The following is a 19,567-nucleotide window of genomic DNA, read 5'->3' as shown; positions in this document are numbered from 1 at the left end:
ACAACATCCCATGAAAAAAGTCAAAGCTCCAGGCCCAGGAAGATTCCAAAACAATCTGAGAACTCTTCTCCTTTATCTTCCACCGAGCAGACCTCTCATTCCTCCAGTTACGGGGCTGCCCCAGGAAAGCGATGGGCCAGGTGCGCATATTTCACCAAGGTGCGCACGGTCAAGGGGGTGGCGGTCGCCTGGCAGACCAAAACCTCCTTTGCCCCCGTGGGCAAGATGCCCCAGGTCTTTGAGGCCGAGCTCTCTGAGGAGAGCACCATCGGCTCTGCCCCCAGTCTGGCCAACACTGAGTCCCTGGTCAGCAACCTGGAGCCCTGGCAGGAGGGGCCTCAGACCTGTACCCAGAAGCCCACTGACCAAGGGGAGGAGCATGGGGAGAGACCCCGCGCAACCACCCCGGAGTGGCTGGTGACCCGTGAGTGCGGCTTCCGCTGCGTGGCCTGCTGCCGTGTGTTCGAGTCCCGTGACGCCCTCGTGGCCCACGCGGAGCATGGTGTGAGCCAGGGCTTCAGCTGCCGGGTCTTCTTTGAAGAGCTGCTGGAGAGGCGGCTGCCACGCTCAGTCCAGCGAAGGCCCAGACGCTGCCACCAGCTGGCCAGGCGTTGCCTGATGGCCGCCAAGAAGAGGGAGGTGAGGGAGAAGAGAGCAGTCTGCAGGCGCCTGGAGGAACAGCTGGAGAAGCAGAGAGAAGAACTGAAGAGGCTGAGGCACCAGCTGAACAGGCTGCAGAGGCAGGAGACCAGGCTGCAGAAGGCGCAGGCGCACCACCGAGGCCAGAGGGGAAAGCGCCTGAAGACGTGCTAGAACCCCGGGACTAGGAGGAGCAGGGCCTTTGGGCTGGAAACGTGGGCCCTTTAGGAGAGACCTCCATTCAGGTTTGTTTAACCCAGCTCCCCTGGAAGATCATACCCTCCTTCCACTGTGACCCCAACCCTCCCAACCCAAGTGCACAGAGAACTCCAGCCCTAAGGGGGATCTGGATGGAAGAAGCCCCAGATACCTGACCGCAGACACCAGGTCCCCTTAGAGGCTCCCCTGGCCCAGGAGAGGACAGGACAGGCCTCATCTGGATGGTAAGATCTTGGGACCCTAAGGATGAGCGCAGCATAAATAGGGAAAGGGAAATGGGATTTCAGTGGGACTTGGGAGGGTAAGGGGGGGGGCCCTGCTGAGGTGTGATGGTGAAGGGGGTGTCACTGAGTTCTTTGGAGGAGAAGGAATCAGAGAGATGGCAGGCTGTTGGGAAACATGCCTGCAGGTGAGCAGTGGACATAAAGCCCTGAACAAACAACTCTGGGTCCCTTCCCAGCAGTATAGAGGCAGAGAAAGAGGCAGGGCTTGGTAGGAGGAGAGGAGGGCAGGTGGAAGGAAAATGAACTCACCCCACCAATGTCTTCTGGTCTCCTAGGGTGAATTTGGGTTTATAATTGGGATACATCCATTTTGCCACATTAGGGGAATGTAAGTGGGAGGTGGTGTAGAAAAATCCCCCTGGGTGTTAACCATTTCTGGATAAGAGTTGATCCAGGGCTTGCAGGATATTTCCTGTAGAGCATGTCCTAGGGTAAGGAGTAGAGCTTTGGAACTTTTTCTTCTCCTTTAAATCAAGGTTCTTGACATGTCAAACAAACTTGCTAATTTTTTTTTGTTTTCCTGTGGTCAAATCTGACCTGTCGCGAGGTCAAAGAACTGGAAGAAAAAGGCCCTCTGAGGTGAAAGAACCAAAAGAGAGGACAGGCTTCAAACCCAGGGAGAAGAGCGAGAACACAGGTGATCAGAGGTAATGGTGGGAAGGGGCAGATTCAGGGCCAGACTCAACAGTGGACAACAAAGCCCCAGTCTCAGTCGCGACATCAAATCCCAAGTCTGGGGAAGCCCTGGACATGACAGGGGTGTATCCATCTCTCTGGGAGATGAGACCACAAGTATCACAGGGAACCCCCAGGGGCAGAGGAATGGAGGGAAGGGCTTCTAGGATGGGAACCTCCATCCACAGTCTGTCCTGTGTGTATTCCTCAGAGTGACAGAGACGGCTCCTGCGAGGCAGAGGGTGACAGGCAGAAAAGAACCGAGGTGTTCAGACCAGGTAAATCTGCAGTCTCCTAAGGATCCAAAACAAAAAATCAGAGATTCTCAGAGGTATCAGGGTGGGAGGGGTTGGCATTCCCAGGTTGGGGAGAGGCTGGCTGGGGAGGTACTGCTTTCGGAAATCTTTTCATCAACATCTTTCTTCTTAAAAGCTACCTTCCCAGTTGATGTCCTCTATTTATGATCTAGGCTCAGACCTGAATGGGGCCTAGAATGCACAAACGTGGGTTATCCAGTGGGGCTAGGCAGGGAGGAGGTGGAAGCAGCATATCCAGGAAAGAGAATCTTCTAGAGACGCATGAGTTACCTAGTGAATTGCACATGGTGTCCAGCCTTCTGAATTTAGCTGTAGACGTGTGCTTGCAAGACGTGTTTGAGGGGTAACTCTACTGACTTCCCAAAATTATTTTTGGTCATTTCCAGTTATAGAGACCAGAAGAACTCACTGGCTCCAAGAACAAGAAATCCACTGGATCTGATTATTACTTTCTGCAGTGTGCTCTCCTTCCAGTGATTCAAATCTTTTGTCTGTCATTCTAGAGAATTTTCACCTATTTTAAATATCTAACAAAACACGTTAAAATATACATATATCTATGATGTTTATGAATTTTCAAAGCTCTGAAATTGTTTTTTATTACATTTGCAAGATTACAGATTTGTATGACAAAAAAATTTATGTCAGGGTCCCACCCTCATATGTAATTTGGTCCTGCTCCCCCAGGGTATCCAATGTTAATAGACACACGTGTATCCTTCCCTACGTTTCTCTGCAGGGACACATATACACAGTCACAGGTACACAAGTACATCTGCTGGGGTGTTTACTTTTATGGAAGCCTGGTCACACTCTATCCACATTGCTTTCGCCCCTTATTTCACTTGATATTCTACCTTGATTCTCTTTAAGTCATTAGATATGGCACTGCCACTATATTTTTTGATCTTTTAACTTACATGAATAATTTAAATAGATGATATCAATTCAGTACACTTTATCTGGACTTCTACATGTTGTTGTCAGAAGCTATCAAGTCAGTTCTGACTCACAGTGGCCCTTTGCACCACAGAACAAAACACCACCTGGTCACGGGCAATCCTAATAATCTTTGCTCTATTTGAGCACACTGTTGCAGCCACTGTATCAATCTCACTGAGGGTCTTCCTCTTTTTCACTGGACCTCTGCTTTACCAAGCATGATGTCCTTTTCCAGGGACTGGTCCCTCCCTCTTGATAACATGGCCAAAGCCATCCTTGCTTCTAAGGAATATTCTGGCTTTCTCCCTTTAAGACAGATTTGTTCATCCATACATAACACTACTAAAATGGAAACATTATCATCCATGCTTTTTAAGTCCACTCTTCCTGCGTGTTCTAGCTCTCCTCCCCCTGTTCTTTCCCGCAAGTGAATCCAAGATAATTCAGGTTAACAATGTGGTAAGTAGTCTCTCTTATCCTTGCTTAAACAAGCACACGGACTTATAAACACTCATAAACATAAACAGGTATCCAAGCATATTCAAACAATTGATATTGTTTAGCCCAGATGTGCTCATTTTATGTACACTTCTCTGCATGCACCTTGATTTTTTCAGTAATACTTCAATAACACGTCACAGATATTTTTCCCACTCAACTACAACAACTCATTTATTGATGATGTAGCTTTACCATAAGTTATCTATCATTCAACTATCAATGTACAGTCAATGTTTGGTCAATACTAATAATAACTATCCTTTGTGTACTACAGGATCTGTTTCTGTGGAATAGACTCCATAGAGTGAGATTTCCAGTTCAAAGTATGTTTTTAAAGTACAGAGCCATGGCCATGTCTTTCCCCTGTAGGCTGCCATAATGCACCTCTCCAGCCATGTCTCAGGGTATCCTTCACCCCACAGCCCAGCCAGCCACAGATGGTGTTGATTTTTAAATTGTGCCAGTTTCACTGGGACTTTGATATTTTCTTAACTACCAGTGTTTTTGAGCAACTTGGACTATGTTTATTGGGCATGTGGATTTGCTGTGAACGATCTGTTTGAATTCACTGCTCATTTTTCAAGTGCTTAACTTTTATCCTTCTGTGTAAAATGGAAATTGTTCTTAAGCCTTGTCATCTCCATTTCACGTGATTTTCCAAATATATCATTTGTGTATCACATTTTTACAAGCTTTGTCCCCCAGAATGATCACTTGAGTCAGCACCATTAAATAAATAAATATAATTTTCTCAAAATACCGCCTTTGTATCAATGGTTATTGTGACTTCTTGGCAGATTTTCTTTCATTGGTAGAATTGTCAGTTTCTATGCTATGTAATATCAATTTGTTCTGTTACCTTAAGAGGTAGACACCTGTCAGTATCCTGCTTTTTCATGTTTTTCTTCTCTGTACCTTTTAAGGCAGCCACAGTGTTGCAGTGATTAAGTGCTCATCTGCTAATCCAAAGAAGGTTTGGCAGGTCGAACCCACCAGGGGGCACTGAGGGGAAAGACCTGTTGTTCTGCTCCCATAATGATCACAGCCTAGAAAACCCTATGGGGCAGTGAAATGGGATCGCTATGAGTCAGAAATGGACTCCAAGTCTCCTAACACCAGCAACATCCTCTGCTATCTACTGTACTATTTGTAGCATACGATTACTGTATACAATTCAAAAACAACTATCTTAATATTCCGACTGGAAATACATTCCACTTATATATTAGTTTTAGGGACCTCCATTTAATTGACAAGACTTCTCATTTGAAAATATGGCATATTTTTTGCATATATTCAGGTTTCATTTTATGTACATTATTTACATTATGTACATCATTTAGTACATTAGTTTTCGTCATAGAAGTCCTTTGCTGCTCTGGTCAAAACAATGTTTTCCTAAGTATTTTACAGTTTTGAACACAGTTTGATCCAGTCAAGTAGTAGGGGCAAGAGAACGGTCTGCCCTTCTCACCCTTACCAATTTGAGACCCTCATGTCTATACTGGAGAGAAACCATTGATTTTGATGTATTTGTCTTTTATTCAGGTGTGCAATTATATCATCATTATTTGAAAAACCTCTTATTATACTTATTTAAATTTTCTAGTTTATTCCTTCACCTTAAAACTATGTTCAGTGATACCAAAAATTTTGTCTAGTTCCAAATTTATCAGAATGAGTTGAATATTAATTTTCCATTTATCTCACACCTGCTAAGTTTGGGGATAATCTATTATGCTCCAATAGATAACTACTACTGTGGCCTGCTGACCATTATTGTAATCACACACAACTTGTTTCTGACAGTTAAGTACTTCCACCTGGCCTCTGTGGAGCTGGGATCCCATGATTTGCATTGCTACTAGGCAGCCCAGCTCCCACTAACAACCTGAGCCTATAGACGATTGTTGCTGTTAGTTGTCATCAAGTCATTTCTGACTCATGACCACCCCATGTGGGCATAGTAGAACAAACTGTTCAATAGTGTTTTTAAGGCTTTCATCCTTTAGTAGCAGATGGCCAGGACTGTTTTCCAAGGACTCTCTGAGTACGTTCAAACGGCCAAACTTTTGGATAACAGTCGAGCACTTAACTGTTTGTGGCGTCCAGGGACACCCTACAAAGTATACATATTGGAAAGCTCCATGTTGCTGGTGCTCCCCTCATCTCCGCATTCCTTATTCTTTTGATAAAATGGGTATCCTTCAGGACCTCCAAGAAATGGTCTTAGAGAAGACTAACTCAGACATGCCCACATATTGGAGGCTTTTAATCCCTCTTCCAACATCTGACACAGCAGGTCTGGCATTTCGATTTCAGAGAATGTGGGCCATTGCCTTTTCTAAGCTTCCAAAAGCAATCCCACAGCATATTAAACCCAGTTCCAGAACCCTTGCTACGGCAATAAATCCTTGTCAACAAACTCTCCTTGACCCAACTTTATATTAAACGCCCCTTGACTCAGCACCTTCAGCACCCACTCCTCAGCACACCCCCGTCCTGCTCACACAAGGCAGCCAGGTCTTGCAGCTCCTTCAGTGTACAGTCCCTCCCCCCTCCAACCACAACCAGCACTGCCCCCGGTGGCTATGCTGGTATCTGACAACCAAGTATCTGGACAAATGCATGGGACACTATCTCAGGACTCTGCAAAGGAAAGTGTTGAAGGTGGATGGGGGCAGGGCGGAACCAGAACATAAAGTATGAACATTCCAGAGGCTGAAATTAAATGAGCCCAAATCTCAGAGCTGCACACCCGTTGTGGACAGAAACAGCTCCGAGAGAAGCCCTTGCATCTTAAACATTAGCAAGCAGCCATCTAAGATGCATCCATTGGACTCAACCCACCTGGATCAAAGGAGAATGAAGAACACCAAGGACATGAGGTGATTACGAGCCCAAGAGACAGAAAGGGCCACATGAATCAGCGACTACATCATCCTGAGACCAGACGAACTAGATGGTGCCTGGCTACAACCAATGACTGCCCTGACAGGGAACACAACACAGAAACCCTGAGGGAGCAGGAGAACAGTGGGATGCAGACCCCAAATTCTCATAAGACCATACTTAATGGTCTTACTGAGACTGGAAGGATCCCGGTGGTCATGGCCCCCAGACCTTCCATTGCCCCAGGACAGGAACCATTCCCGAAGCCAACTCTTCAGATATGGATTGGACTGGACAATGGGTTGGAGAGGGATGCTGGTGAGGAGTGAGCTTTTTGGGTCAGGTGGACACTTGACACTATGTTGGCATCTCCTGCTTGGAAGAGAGATGAGAGGGTGGAGGGGGGTTAGAAGCTGGTGAAACAGACACGAAAAGAGAGAGTGGAGGGAGAGAGCAGGCTGCCTCATTAGGGGGAGAGTAATTGGGAGTGTGTAGCAAGGTGTATATGGGTTTTTGTGTGAGAGACTGACTTGATTTGAAAACTTTCACTTAAAGCAGAAAAAAATTATTAAAAAAATAAGGATGCTTTCTATCATTATTTATATTAAATATTTAACACTGGAGGTCCAAGCTAGAACAAAACGACAACAAAAAGAAGGAAAAGCTGCAACTGCTATTATTCATAGATTACAGAAATGCCTCCACAGAAAAATTTACAAACCATTGAAATTAATGCCAGTCAATCGTAAATATAAACTAAAAAATAAACTGCATTTCTATGCATCAGCATCAAGCCGACTCTGTTGTAGCTCTTAGTGAAAGCAGAGGACACTGATAGGGAAATAGCAGGATTTGGGTGGGCTAGACAAGGAGGGGAGAACACTATTTTACACCAGGCTTCATGTATAACCATGGGTATGTGTTAGTCATCTAGTACTGCCATGAGAAAAAAATAACAGAATTGGTTGGCTTTAAAGAACAGATATTTATTTTCTCACAGTTCGGGAGGCTAGAAATAGGAATTCAGGGCATGGCTCATGTCTACTTCAGCTTCTAGCAGCTTCCAGCCACCTTTGTGTTCCTGGCCTTGTAGATTATCTTCCCCTTTGTCTGTCTCCCTCTTCCCCTGTTTGTGTCTGTGCCTATTCTGCTCTTTTTATAACTCAGAAGGGATTAGGTTTAGGACCCACCCTACACTGGTATGGCCTCATTAAAATAATTTTAAAAATCCCCTATTTCCAAATCAGGTCACATTTATAGGTACAGTAGTTAGGATTTCAACATACCTTTGGGGTTACACAATTCAGTCCATATAGTACCCTCACAAGATATTCTAGGCTGAGAGTACAAATATGAGCAGCTAAGAGTTCTATTTTTCGTCTCTATTAGTTGGCTATCACTTGTCTGAGTCCACCCATATAAACTTTGGAGCAACTTATTATGAAGGACCAGGCCAACCTTTATTAGCCATGTCCATTATGTGGAAAAACACACACATTCCCATCACTGAAGCCCTGAGAAATTCATCAATAAGGGTGGAATGGGGTTGGGACCAAGAATTGTTTCATGGTGTTGATAACATGGAATAGCTGTTAGACATCTACGTAGAGATGTCAGGTAATAATATTGACAGCTAACACCTACTGGTGCCAGGACTCTTGTGAGGGCTTCTCCTTTCTTAAGATACTTGCTCTGCATGATACCCATGTGAGGAATGTATCATTATAAGGCACATTTTACAGATGAAGAACTCGGGACAGAGAATTAGGCCGACATTTGAATAGCAGTCGCGAACCAGTAGGAGTTGAAATGGATGGAAGTGTAAACATCGCATCCTCAGATACAGACAGACAGCCACTGACTCACTGAGGCATCCTAGAGAGAGGGTGACAACAGAGAGAGAGGACTAAGCACTGAGCCTGAGGGCACTCTGACATCTAGAAGCCGGACAGATGAACGGCAGCCAACAAAGCTCTCTGAAGTCCAGTGTGGTTCCTGGAGCATGGTCTGTTCTTTCTCTGGGCTGCATTTTACCAGTCCCCCTCCCACCCGCACTGGGTGTCCCCTTCACAATGGCAGGGATAATGTGTACCTTTCACCACTGTGTCCACATGATGTAGACTATTCCTGGCACATGGAATCTCTCTAAATATTGATTGAATGAAAAAATGAAAATGATGAATGAAATCATAGTTTGCTACCCCCACGTGTCTGTCAGTTTGTCGTACTGTGGGGGCTTGTGTGTTGCTGTGATGCTGGAAGCTATGCCACTGGTATTCAGATACCAGCAGGGTTACCCATGGAGGACAGGTTTCAGCTGAGCTTCCAGACTAAGAGAGCCTGGGAAGAAGGACCTGGCAGTCTACTTCTGGAAAGCATTAGCCAGTGAAAACCTTATGAACAGCAACGGAACACTGTCTGATATATGGCTGGAAGATGACCCCCCCAGGTTGGAAGGCACTCACAAGATGACTGGGGAAGAGCTGCCTCTTCAAAGTAGAGTCAACCTTAATGACATGGATGGAGTAAAGCTTTTGGGACCTTCATCTGCTGATATGGCATTTCTCAAAATAAGAAGAAACAGCTGCAAACATCCATTAGTAATCGGAACCTGGAATGTATGAAGTATGAATCTCGGAAAATTGGAAATCATCAAAAATGAAATGGAATGCACAAACATCGATATCCTAGGCATTAGTGAGCTGAAATGGGTTGGTATTGGCCATTTTGAATCAGACAATCATATAGTCTTCTATGCTGGGAATGACAACTCGAGGAGGAATGATGTTGCATTCATCGTCAAAAAGAACATTTCAAGATCTATCGTGAAATACAACGCTGTCAATAATAGGATAATATCCATACTCCTACAAGGAAGACCAGTTAATACGACTATTATTCAAATTTACATACCAACCACCAGGGCCCAAAGATGAACAAATAGAAGACTTTTTTCAGCTGCTGCAGTCCGAAATTGATTGAACATGCTATCAAGATGCATTGATAATTACTGGCTATTGGAATGCAAAAGTTGGAACCAAAGAAGGATCAGTAGTTGGAAAATAGGGCCTTGATGATAGAAACAATGCCGGAGATCAAATGATAGAATTTTGCAAGACCAACGACTTCTTCTTTGCAAATACCTTCTTTCACCAATATAAGCGGTTTTATACACATGGACCTCACCAGATGGAACACACAGAAATCACATTGACTACATCTGTGGAAAGAGACGATGGAAAAGCTCAATATCATCAGTCACAAAACGGCCAGGGGCCGACTGTGGAACAGAGCATCGATTGCTCATATTGAAGTTCAAGCTGAAATTGAAGAAAATCAGAGCAAGTCCATGAGAGCAAAAATATCCCACCTGAATTTAGAGACCATCTCAGGAATAAATTTGACACATTGAACACTAGTGACCGAAGACCAGACAAGTTTTCAAATGACATCAAGGACATCATCCATGAAGAAAGCAAGAGGTCACTGAAAAGACAGGAAAGAAAGAAAAGACCAAGATGGATGTCAGAGGAGACTCTGAAACTTGCTCTCGAACGTCGAGCAGCTAAAGCAAAAGGAAGAATTGATGAAGTAGAAGAACTGAAGATTTCAATGGGCCTCTCAAGAAGACAAAGTAAAGTATTACAATGACATGTGCAAAGAGCTGGAGATGGAAAACCAAAAGGGAAGAACACGCTCGGTGTTTCTGAAGCTAAAAGAACTGAAGAAAAAAGTCAAGCCTCGCGTTGCGAAAGTGAAGGATTCCATGGGGAAAATATTAAACGACACAGGAAGCATCAAAAGAAGATGGAAGGAATACACAGAATCATTATACCAAAAAGAATTGGTCAATATTCAACCATTTCAAGAGGTGGCCTATGATCAGGAACCAATGGTACTGAAGGAAGAAGTCCAACCTGCTCTGAAGGCATTGGCGAAAAACAAGGCTCCAGGAATTGATGGAGTATCAATAGAGATGTTTCAGCAAACAGATGCAGCACTGGAGATGCTCACTCGTCTATGCCAGGAAATATGGAAGACAGCTTCCTGGCCAACTGACTGGAAGAGATCCATATTTATGCCTATTCCCAAGAAAGGTGATCCAAATGAATGTGGAAATTATAGAACAATATCATTAATATCACACGCAAGCAAAATTTTGCTGTAGATCTTTCAAAAACGGCTGCAGCAGTATATCGACAGGGTAGTGCCAGAAATTCAGGCCGGTTTCAGAAGAGGACGTGGAACCAGGGATATCCTTGCTGATGTCAGATGGATCCTGGCTGAAAGCAGAGACTACCAGAAGGATGTTTACCTGTGTTTTATTGACTATGCAAAGGCATTCGACTGTGTGGATCATAACAAACTATGGATAACACTGGGAAGAATGGGAATTCCAGAACACTTAATTGTGCTCATGAGGTGCCTTTACATAGATTAAGAGGCAGTTGTTCGGACAGAACAAGGGGATACTGATTGGTTTAAAGTCAGGAAAGGTGTGCGTCAGGGTTGTATTCTTTCACCATACCTATTTAATCTGTATACTGAACAAATAATACGAGAATCTGGACTATATGAAGAACGGGGCATCAGGATTGGAGGAAGGCTCATTAACAACCTTCATTATGCAGATGACAAAACCCTGTTTGCTGAAAGTGAAGAGGACTTGAAGCACTTACTAATGAAGATCAAAGACCACAGCCTCCAGTATGGATTACACCTCAACATAAAGACAACAAAAATCCTCACAACTGGACCAATGTGCAACATCATGAGAAATGGAGAAAAGACTGAAGTTGTCAAGGATTTCATTTTACTTGGATCCACAATCAACAGCCATGGAAGCAGCAGTCAAGAAATCAAAAGACACATTGCATTGGGCAAATAAATCTGCTGCAAAGGACCTCTTCAAAGTGTTGAAGAGCAAAGATCTCACCCTGAAGACTAAGGTGCGCCTGGCCCAAGCCATGCTATTTTCAATCACATCATATGCATGTGAAAGCTGGACAATGAATAAGGAAGACGGAAGAAGAGTTGACGCCTTTGAATTGTGGTGTTGGCGAGGAATATTGAATATACCATGGACTGCCAAAAGAACGAACAAATCTGTTCTGGAAAAAGTGTGGCCAGAATGCTCCTTAGAGGCAAGGATGGTGAGGCTGCGTCTTACATACTTTGGATATGTTGTCAGGAGGGATCAGTCCCTGGAGACGGACGTCATGCTTGGCAGAGTACAGGGTCAGCGGAAAAGAGGGTGACCCTCAATGAGGTGGATTGACACAGTGGCTGCAACCGTGAGCTCAAGCATAACAATGATTGTAAGGATGGCGCAGGATCAGGCAGTGTTTCGTTCTGTTGTGTCTAGGGTCACTACGAGTCAGAACTGACTCGATGGCACCTAACAACAACAACAACAATCTCTGAATACCTTAAGGGCCTTCGTGTGTAAGAGGGAGAAAATATGATCTGAGTTGATCCTGAGACTATCTCTTAGCGTTAAAGAATGCTGAATAACAATTCAATAAAAAGGTTCAATAGCAAAGATCTTTGTTAAAAGATTTATGTATAGGTTGAAGATTACTAGAAACATGCACATTTAATATTTCAAGTATAGTCAAATTGCTAAAATTATATACTCCTTGCACACAGCAGAATATAATACAACAATTTGATGTTGTCTGTAAAATAAACAAAACTTTATCATGGAAAAGGCTAATATTGAGTGAAAGGAGCAGGATATAATATTTATGTGCATATACATAAATATGTGCGACACACATGTAAAACCCATTGCCATGAGTCTATTCTTACTTATGGTGTTCCCATGTGTGTTAGGCTAGTCTCCAAATTTTCAATGACTAGAATATACTTCTACAAGCAGGACAAAATTAAAGGAATATATTTAAACAATAAATGAACAGAAGTGAAAGAATTAAACCTGCGGAGAGGCTGCCCAGGAATCCAAGAACTACAATAACATTGGTATGGAAAGCAGAATGATGGTGTCGGGAAGCCTCTGGTCACATGCTTCCAGCTCGAAAGAGAAGAGCAAATAAACCAGGGCAGAAGACAGTGAGCCAGAAGAGTGGGAGAAAGGAAGCATTTCTTGAGTGGCAACTAAGGCTAAGCCTCTGCTGATGGCATGTAGTCCCTCATTTAAACCTTAGAAGGATGTAATGGTGGGATAGACCCTGTTATCCACTTTCATCATGCAAACATGTTATAAAAACAAATTAGAAGATAGAGAAAAGTATAATAAAAGAATACGCCTCATCCGTTGAGCACTATTATGTTGCCTCAGCAGCTGCTCATTGTTTTTGTTGTTGCAAACATACCACACAACCTTTGGTGACTGAACAACTGACAGTAATTACCATTAATTGGCTGTGCAACCCTGCCCTTCATCAATGTGACTTTTCCACCACTGTTAACCAGAACTCAGTCTCCATATGCAGGAACACCTCTTTATTTCCTCCCTCCTGCCCCTGGTAACCCCTAATAAACTTTTATGTCTACACATTTGCTTGTTCTTGTAAAAGACGGCTTTTTGAATCTGAAAGTTCACGACAAGCCACAAGGGTGAATTCATGTGGTAGCAGAAGTTATTTGCAATACATATATCCTACTACTGACTTGGTTCTGGAATACATAAAGAACAATCCAAAAAGGAAAAAGAAAGCAGACAGTTTGATAGAAAAATGAGCAAATACTTGAACACTGTATAAAAGATTTCTATATGGCCAAGAAACATATGAAAAGTGACAAACCTTCACTGGTTATCAGAGAAATTCTAATTAAAAGCCACAATGTGATATTATCCCCTACACGCCAGATTGGCTAAAATGGAAAAGATGGAAAATACCAACTATTGGGTATAACGTGGAGTAACTGGAGCTCTAATCTACCGCTAGTGGAAGTGTAATTTGGTACAACCAGTTTAAAAATGTTTTGTCTGTATCTACAAAAGCTGTGAACATACATGTATCCTAGGACCCAGCAATTCTACTTCTAGATACATACCCAGTAGAAATGGGTACATATCTTCACCAAAACACATACACTTCTCAGCATCCGCTAAGGAATGAACACCTTCCTTAGGAATGTCTAACTTTTAAAGCATTATTCTCTGTCTGTTCCAAGGTGATGCCCATATATGATGATAAGTTTACACACAAAAGTCTAGAGCTTTATGTGAAATTCCACAGCAAATCTCTAGAGGCTCACGTTCTCATACCTTCTGTCGCCTCTGCAGCCCCTGCTTCTGTCTGTCTGTCTGCTGGGCTGCACCACATGGAACCAGTTATGAAATTCAAGCCCATCTTACACTCGCCAAGGTCCTATTCACACAAAATTTGTATTAGCTTAATAGAAAAGGTGTGTAGATAAGATACACAAGGGATTTAATTGCAGCAAAACAAACCTTAAAATGAAATGGCTGGGAATGGTGGCCTCCCTTTGAAAAAAGGCTTCTCTGTACGGACTACGGGAAAATGCAGTTAAGATATGGGTCATGGGAAAAGGAGTGTTTGTAGCAATTTGGTAATCACTCAGACCACCTGTAAAAATGTTTTCATCCTTTTTCTCATACCTTACACAAAACAAAATTCCAGATGGATCGAATATTTAAAATTAAAATATGCAACCATAAAAATTTTAGAAGTTTTTATTTTCTTTTTATTGATAAAAGAGAAAGACTTTTTAAAAATCCCAAAATATGAAGGCTAAAACTGTTAAGATCTATAGATCTTTGGCATATCAAAAAGTACATGAAGAGAGTAAAAATACAGGCAAAAAGCTGAAAAAAAGTTTGCAGGCTAAGGATTTGAATAGAGATTTCTCGAAATCAGATGTAGAAACTGTCAACAAGCACAGGAAAAGAAGCGTAACCTCATTAGTCATCAGGAAAATGCAAATCTAAACTAAAGTGCACTATTATTTCAAAAGCAGTAAGATGGCTAAACTCAACAGGATGGACAACAAGTGTCGGCGACGATGTGGAGAAGCTGGAATACCGCTGGTGGAAATGTAAAATGATCCAATTGTTTTGGAAAATGGTTTGGCAATTCTGCAGAAAGTTAAACAGAGAATTACCATACAACACTGCAATTGCACTCCTAGGTCTGTGCCCCGGAGAATCAAAAGCATGTTCACATACAAACTTACACAGAGGATTCCTAGTAGTGTTATTCATAACAGCCAAAATGTGGAGAGAACCCAAATGTCATGACCTGATAGACAGGATGTGGTATATTCATAGACTGGAATATTACTCAGCCACAAAAAGGCACCAAGTACTGATACAGGCCACAACATGGACGAACCTTGAGAATATTACGCTAAATGAAAAAAGCCAAACACAAATGACCGCATCGTGTATGATTCCATTTACATGAAATGTCCAGAACAGACAAACCAACACAGACAGAAGTAGATTAGTGGTTGCTACGGCTTGGAGGAAAGGAGTAATGAGGATGACTGTTAATACGCCTTTATTAACAAGGGCCTTTATTTACGGGGCACTGAAAATATTCTGAAGCTAGACAGTGGTGACTGTTGTGCCAAGTCTGCCCATATACTAAAAGCCACGGTATTGTGCATATTTTCAAAGGCAGTGTTACGGCAGGTGAATAGTATCTCAATAGAAATATTCGTGATTCCTAAAAGACTAACTTTTCAATTAACATATAGAACCTATAAATCAGTAGGGAAAAAACAATCCAATTTTAAAATGTCTCCCTCCAAAGCAAAGGGAAGGGGGTACATTCCATCCACACAGCTTATTTTTTTATCTCTTCATTATTCAAGTTCTATTCTCATCTTATGTAACTCTAAATTATACAAGTAATTGCCTCCATTTTCCTTATCCGTTTTCACTATTTAACTAAATAAAGACAGCAACACAGTGTTTTTTATAAAAACCCACCCACATTCACTCAAATCATTTTTTAGCACTTCTTAGGTGCCAGGTACCAGGATGCTCTGACAAACACAACAGAGAAGTTCCTGCCTGCATGGGCCTTCTATTTTTGTGAAGCAGGCAGATCATAAACCAGCCAACCAGCTCTTAATGTAACCTAACATTAAGGAGGGAAACATGTAATTTTGGAGCTATCTCAAGCTGTGTCTCTTTCACAAAGATTTCTCCGAATCTAGTGAAAAGTAAACACCTCGAAGGAACTCCGTGGGGCCAGTAAATGTAAAAAAGCCATTTCATTTCAGTTTTGTTTTGTTGCTTTCACCTGCTACCCTGTCATTATTTTTAATAACATGATTATGGAGCTGACATCAAACTCCGACCACCCGCCTGAAAGAAAAAACCAAACCCGTAGCCACTGAGTCAATTCTGACTCAGAGACCCTATACGACAGAGTAGAACTGCCCCATAGGGTTTCCAGGGAGCAGCTGGTGCTAGGACACAATTCCCTCTTATAAGAATCTGAAAGCTGTTCACTGTGGATGTGTGAGGGACTCAGTAACACTTGCAGAGATTTCCACGTGGGTGGGGTGCTCTAGTGTGAGCATCGGGGGAATGGACCCCATGTGCACTTTGCAGCCTTCTGCAGATTATGACACAACAAACATTCACTCTTCATCGTCCTACATCTTGTAAGAGAACAGAGGGAATTGTTAGACAGGACCCTTTGAAAATACATGGCAAGAAATTTTATTGTAACATTAAATGGAAAATAAAATCTTCCTACATTTTTCCTCCTTCCCTACCTCATTTCAAGGAGATAGCTGGAGTCACGGTGTTGAAGCCCTGAAACTTCAAGACTCTGAAGAGTCTGTGGTAAAAGCCTCAGCTCACTGGGGTGATCACACTGAGTGGACTGGAGCCTAGGCGAAGAGTGACAGTCAGATAGTAGGGTCCTAGACATTGGGAAGGGGTAGGACCTCCTTCTTGATAGTGCCCTGGAGTAGGTTACAGCACCTCAAAGGCTGATGCAGGCACGTAAGTAGACAAACCCTGTTATGCTGTTGACAGCCCCACCAAGGTTCTCATGCTCCAGCTGAGAATGGAAACAGCAGAACGAATGCTTCTAGAGAGATCACCCACACAGGCTGAGGCAACGGGCGCGTTGAAGGTCTTCTCCAAGCACTGGTCCTTCATTAAACCTGGGAATTACTGCATATCTGGATGAGGGAGTACCCTAAAAGTAAGTGAGGTTAAAAACTCCTCTCAATTTTGTAACCAGGTAGTTCTGAGCCTCAATTCATTTTATTTTTTAAAAAATCATGCTTTTTTTCATACATGATTTTGTGCAGACTCGCACTTACAATTTGTATTACTCATTCATGCATTAAGTCAACAAAGATTTCCTGTATAAACAGCTACATGTCAGACCCTAGGCCAGATGCTCTTGGTGATGAAATGACTTAGAGAAGTTGCCTCACTGCCTGGTGAGAGAAACGGCCAAGTTAACAGGTGTATCAGTCACATATTACTGTGTAAGAAATGACTCCAAAGTGTAGTGTCTTAAAAAAACAACTATTTACTAAGCTCACAATTTTGCAGGTTGTCAATTTGGGGTTCTTCTGATCTGGGCCAGCCACAGTGGCTCGCAGCAGGGCTTACTCATGTGTCTACAATTTGCTTCCAGGTCAGCTTGGAGCCAGTTTGTCTAAAATCAACTCAGTGAAACCGCTGGATCCTCTTTCCAATGATCCCTCATCATTCAGCAGGCTGGCCTGGGGTCATTCCCACAGGTTCTCAGGGTTTAAGAGCAACAAAAGGGCAAGACTCAATGTAAAATCTTTTCAATTCTCTCCTTGTATCATCCTTGCTACTATTTCAACGGCCGAAGCAACTGTAAGGTCGGCCTTCAACTAACAGGTGGAAAAAGACTCCTACTGCTAATGAAAGGTGCTCCGGAGTCTCATAGAAGGCGTGGGAACAGAGAGGGGAAGAATGTGTAGTAAATGCAATTGTGTTTTATGCTGTGGCAAAGGGTTTCCTGGGTACAATGGAGTACAGAGCAAGAAGTGGACTCATCTACCAGGAGAAGATTCAGGGAAGACTACAACCAAGAAGTGATGCCTGAACCAAGTTGGGAATATGACTGAATAGTTAAGGGGTTAAAAAAGGCCAAGCATCCAGGAAGCCCCAGGTATTTTCCAGAGGCTTCAGTAAAAGGGGAAGGATGGCTTGATGAGAAAAGTCTGAGGAAACAGGGTGAAAACACTGGGGCATTTGTTATATTTGTGAACAGGCACAGATTATCTTTTGTTCTATTGTTTCCCTACCATTCCTGCCTCTTCTGTCCTTTGGGGTCACACAAAACAAGCCCCTACCATCCCCATGTGGAAACTTTTATTTTCCTTGGAGAAGTCTCCTCCTTCCTCATCACCACCCCAACCTTCTTAATTTCCTCCTCAAATGGTTTCTCTTCTAAATAGCCTCCTAAACAAAAGCAGAGTCTGTCATGGGCTTTCCCCAAGTCAACTCCCAAACTTCCCATTCTGGCTGACCACAAAATTCCTGAGTCTTAGGGCTTTTTGGTAAGTCATAAGCCTAATCTGTTCCAATGGGGTCAGTTTTCTTCACATTCACACTTCACCAGGGAGAGTAGGCCAGCAGACGGGAAGGGAGAGAACATCTCCTAGTCAGAGAGCAGAGCCTGTGTGAAGACTCAGAGGCTAAGGAGATCTAAGAGGGGCTCAGAGTGGACATTTTATAACCAGAGCTGGAGAGACATGATTCCAACAGAGTCAAATGAGAGGACTGGGAGAAAGCAGCTGCCCATGATACCTGACAGTTTCATGTTTTTCTGGTTGCCGTGTTTAGCTTCAAACTGGGCCCATGGAACTCAGCAGTGTCAGCAATGATGTCACACAGGATTACGGAAGCCTTGGTGCTAACTCAGATCTCAGCTGCTTTTTGAAATGGGTGCCAACCTCAGGTCTTGTGGGAGAGAAACTGTAGCTACTGAATCAAGGAAATTCAGGAGCAAGCCAGAGTCCCCAGGTTATCAAAGGTTCCTGCTGGGAGAAGGGATAAAGGTCCTTCAGACCATTATGTTTGGACATCTTCACCCAAGCAGGATGAAAGAGTGACATACGAGGAAAAGGCCTTTCTCTAAGACTCTAGATAAAGGTGAGGAAAAGTTGTCCCCGATTGATGAGTGCTACAGAACAAAAGGTCTGACTTCCACCAGAAAAGAGAGCCATGGTAGGACAAGATGAAGGATTTGGAACGAATGGATAAGGTCATAAGGAAGATTCTCCTGAGAAAGCACTTTCTGTCATTTAGTAGATAATCAACCAAAGTTTATTTTGTCAATAAGAAATGTAGGAAAAAATGAGGGATGAAATGGAAGAATTCAATTGTAAGTTTGAGAGCTTTCCAGAATAGCTGCAGACAAGGCACTCTATTGTTCTGGATATGAACATGGTGGAAGGGAAGGAAGCCAGTGGGCAACTGGGGCAGAGAGTATAGGATGGTGGAAACGGTGGGTAGCAAGAAGCATACTTAATTATTATATTTTCTAATGAGATAGAATTAATATACCATGTGAAGAACTAAGGAAATTTCTAAGGAGGTTCTGGGAGTGGTAGGTTGAAGAGCCCAGAACCCACATCGCTGAGGGCAGAAGAAGGGCTATAGACTCCTCCCTAGATCCAGGAACTCCCCTTCCCCTCCTATGTCTCCTGCCCACCTCCCTCAAGAGCCTAACAACCCCTAACCACAAAGATGGCTACAGGATAGAATTTTTTATTTTCCTACTTTTCTTAACCTGAGCTTCATCTAGGATCAGTCATGTATCACTCTTTCCAGGCCAGTTTTGTTGCCCTCCCCACTACTATTACCTCTGCTGTCCTCCTCCACCCAGTGCTGCCCTCCACTGGCCCAGCTTCCTGCTGCTTCCTGGTTTTCTGACTGGCCTCTAATACCCTTTGAGAGATCTCCCACCCCATCTTCTGTCTGTCACTGGAGCTTACACTCCCCTCCCAAACTCCTTCTCTTTCTTCCTTAACTCGCCAATCCTTCCCTCAAACTCAGAAAAAAACTGACCCTTATGCTGACATATACAAGCCCCGCTCGCCCACACAGGAGGCATGGTTGTGATTTGGCTACTAAGGTTTGTGCTATCAGACTCT

Source organism: Elephas maximus, chromosome 14 (assembly GCF_024166365.1).
Source record: "Elephas maximus indicus isolate mEleMax1 chromosome 14, mEleMax1 primary haplotype, whole genome shotgun sequence".
Taxonomy (NCBI): Eukaryota; Metazoa; Chordata; class Mammalia; order Proboscidea; family Elephantidae; genus Elephas; species Elephas maximus.
The sequence above is the reverse complement of the archived record's forward strand: the minus strand, read 5'-3'. Positions refer to the sequence as shown.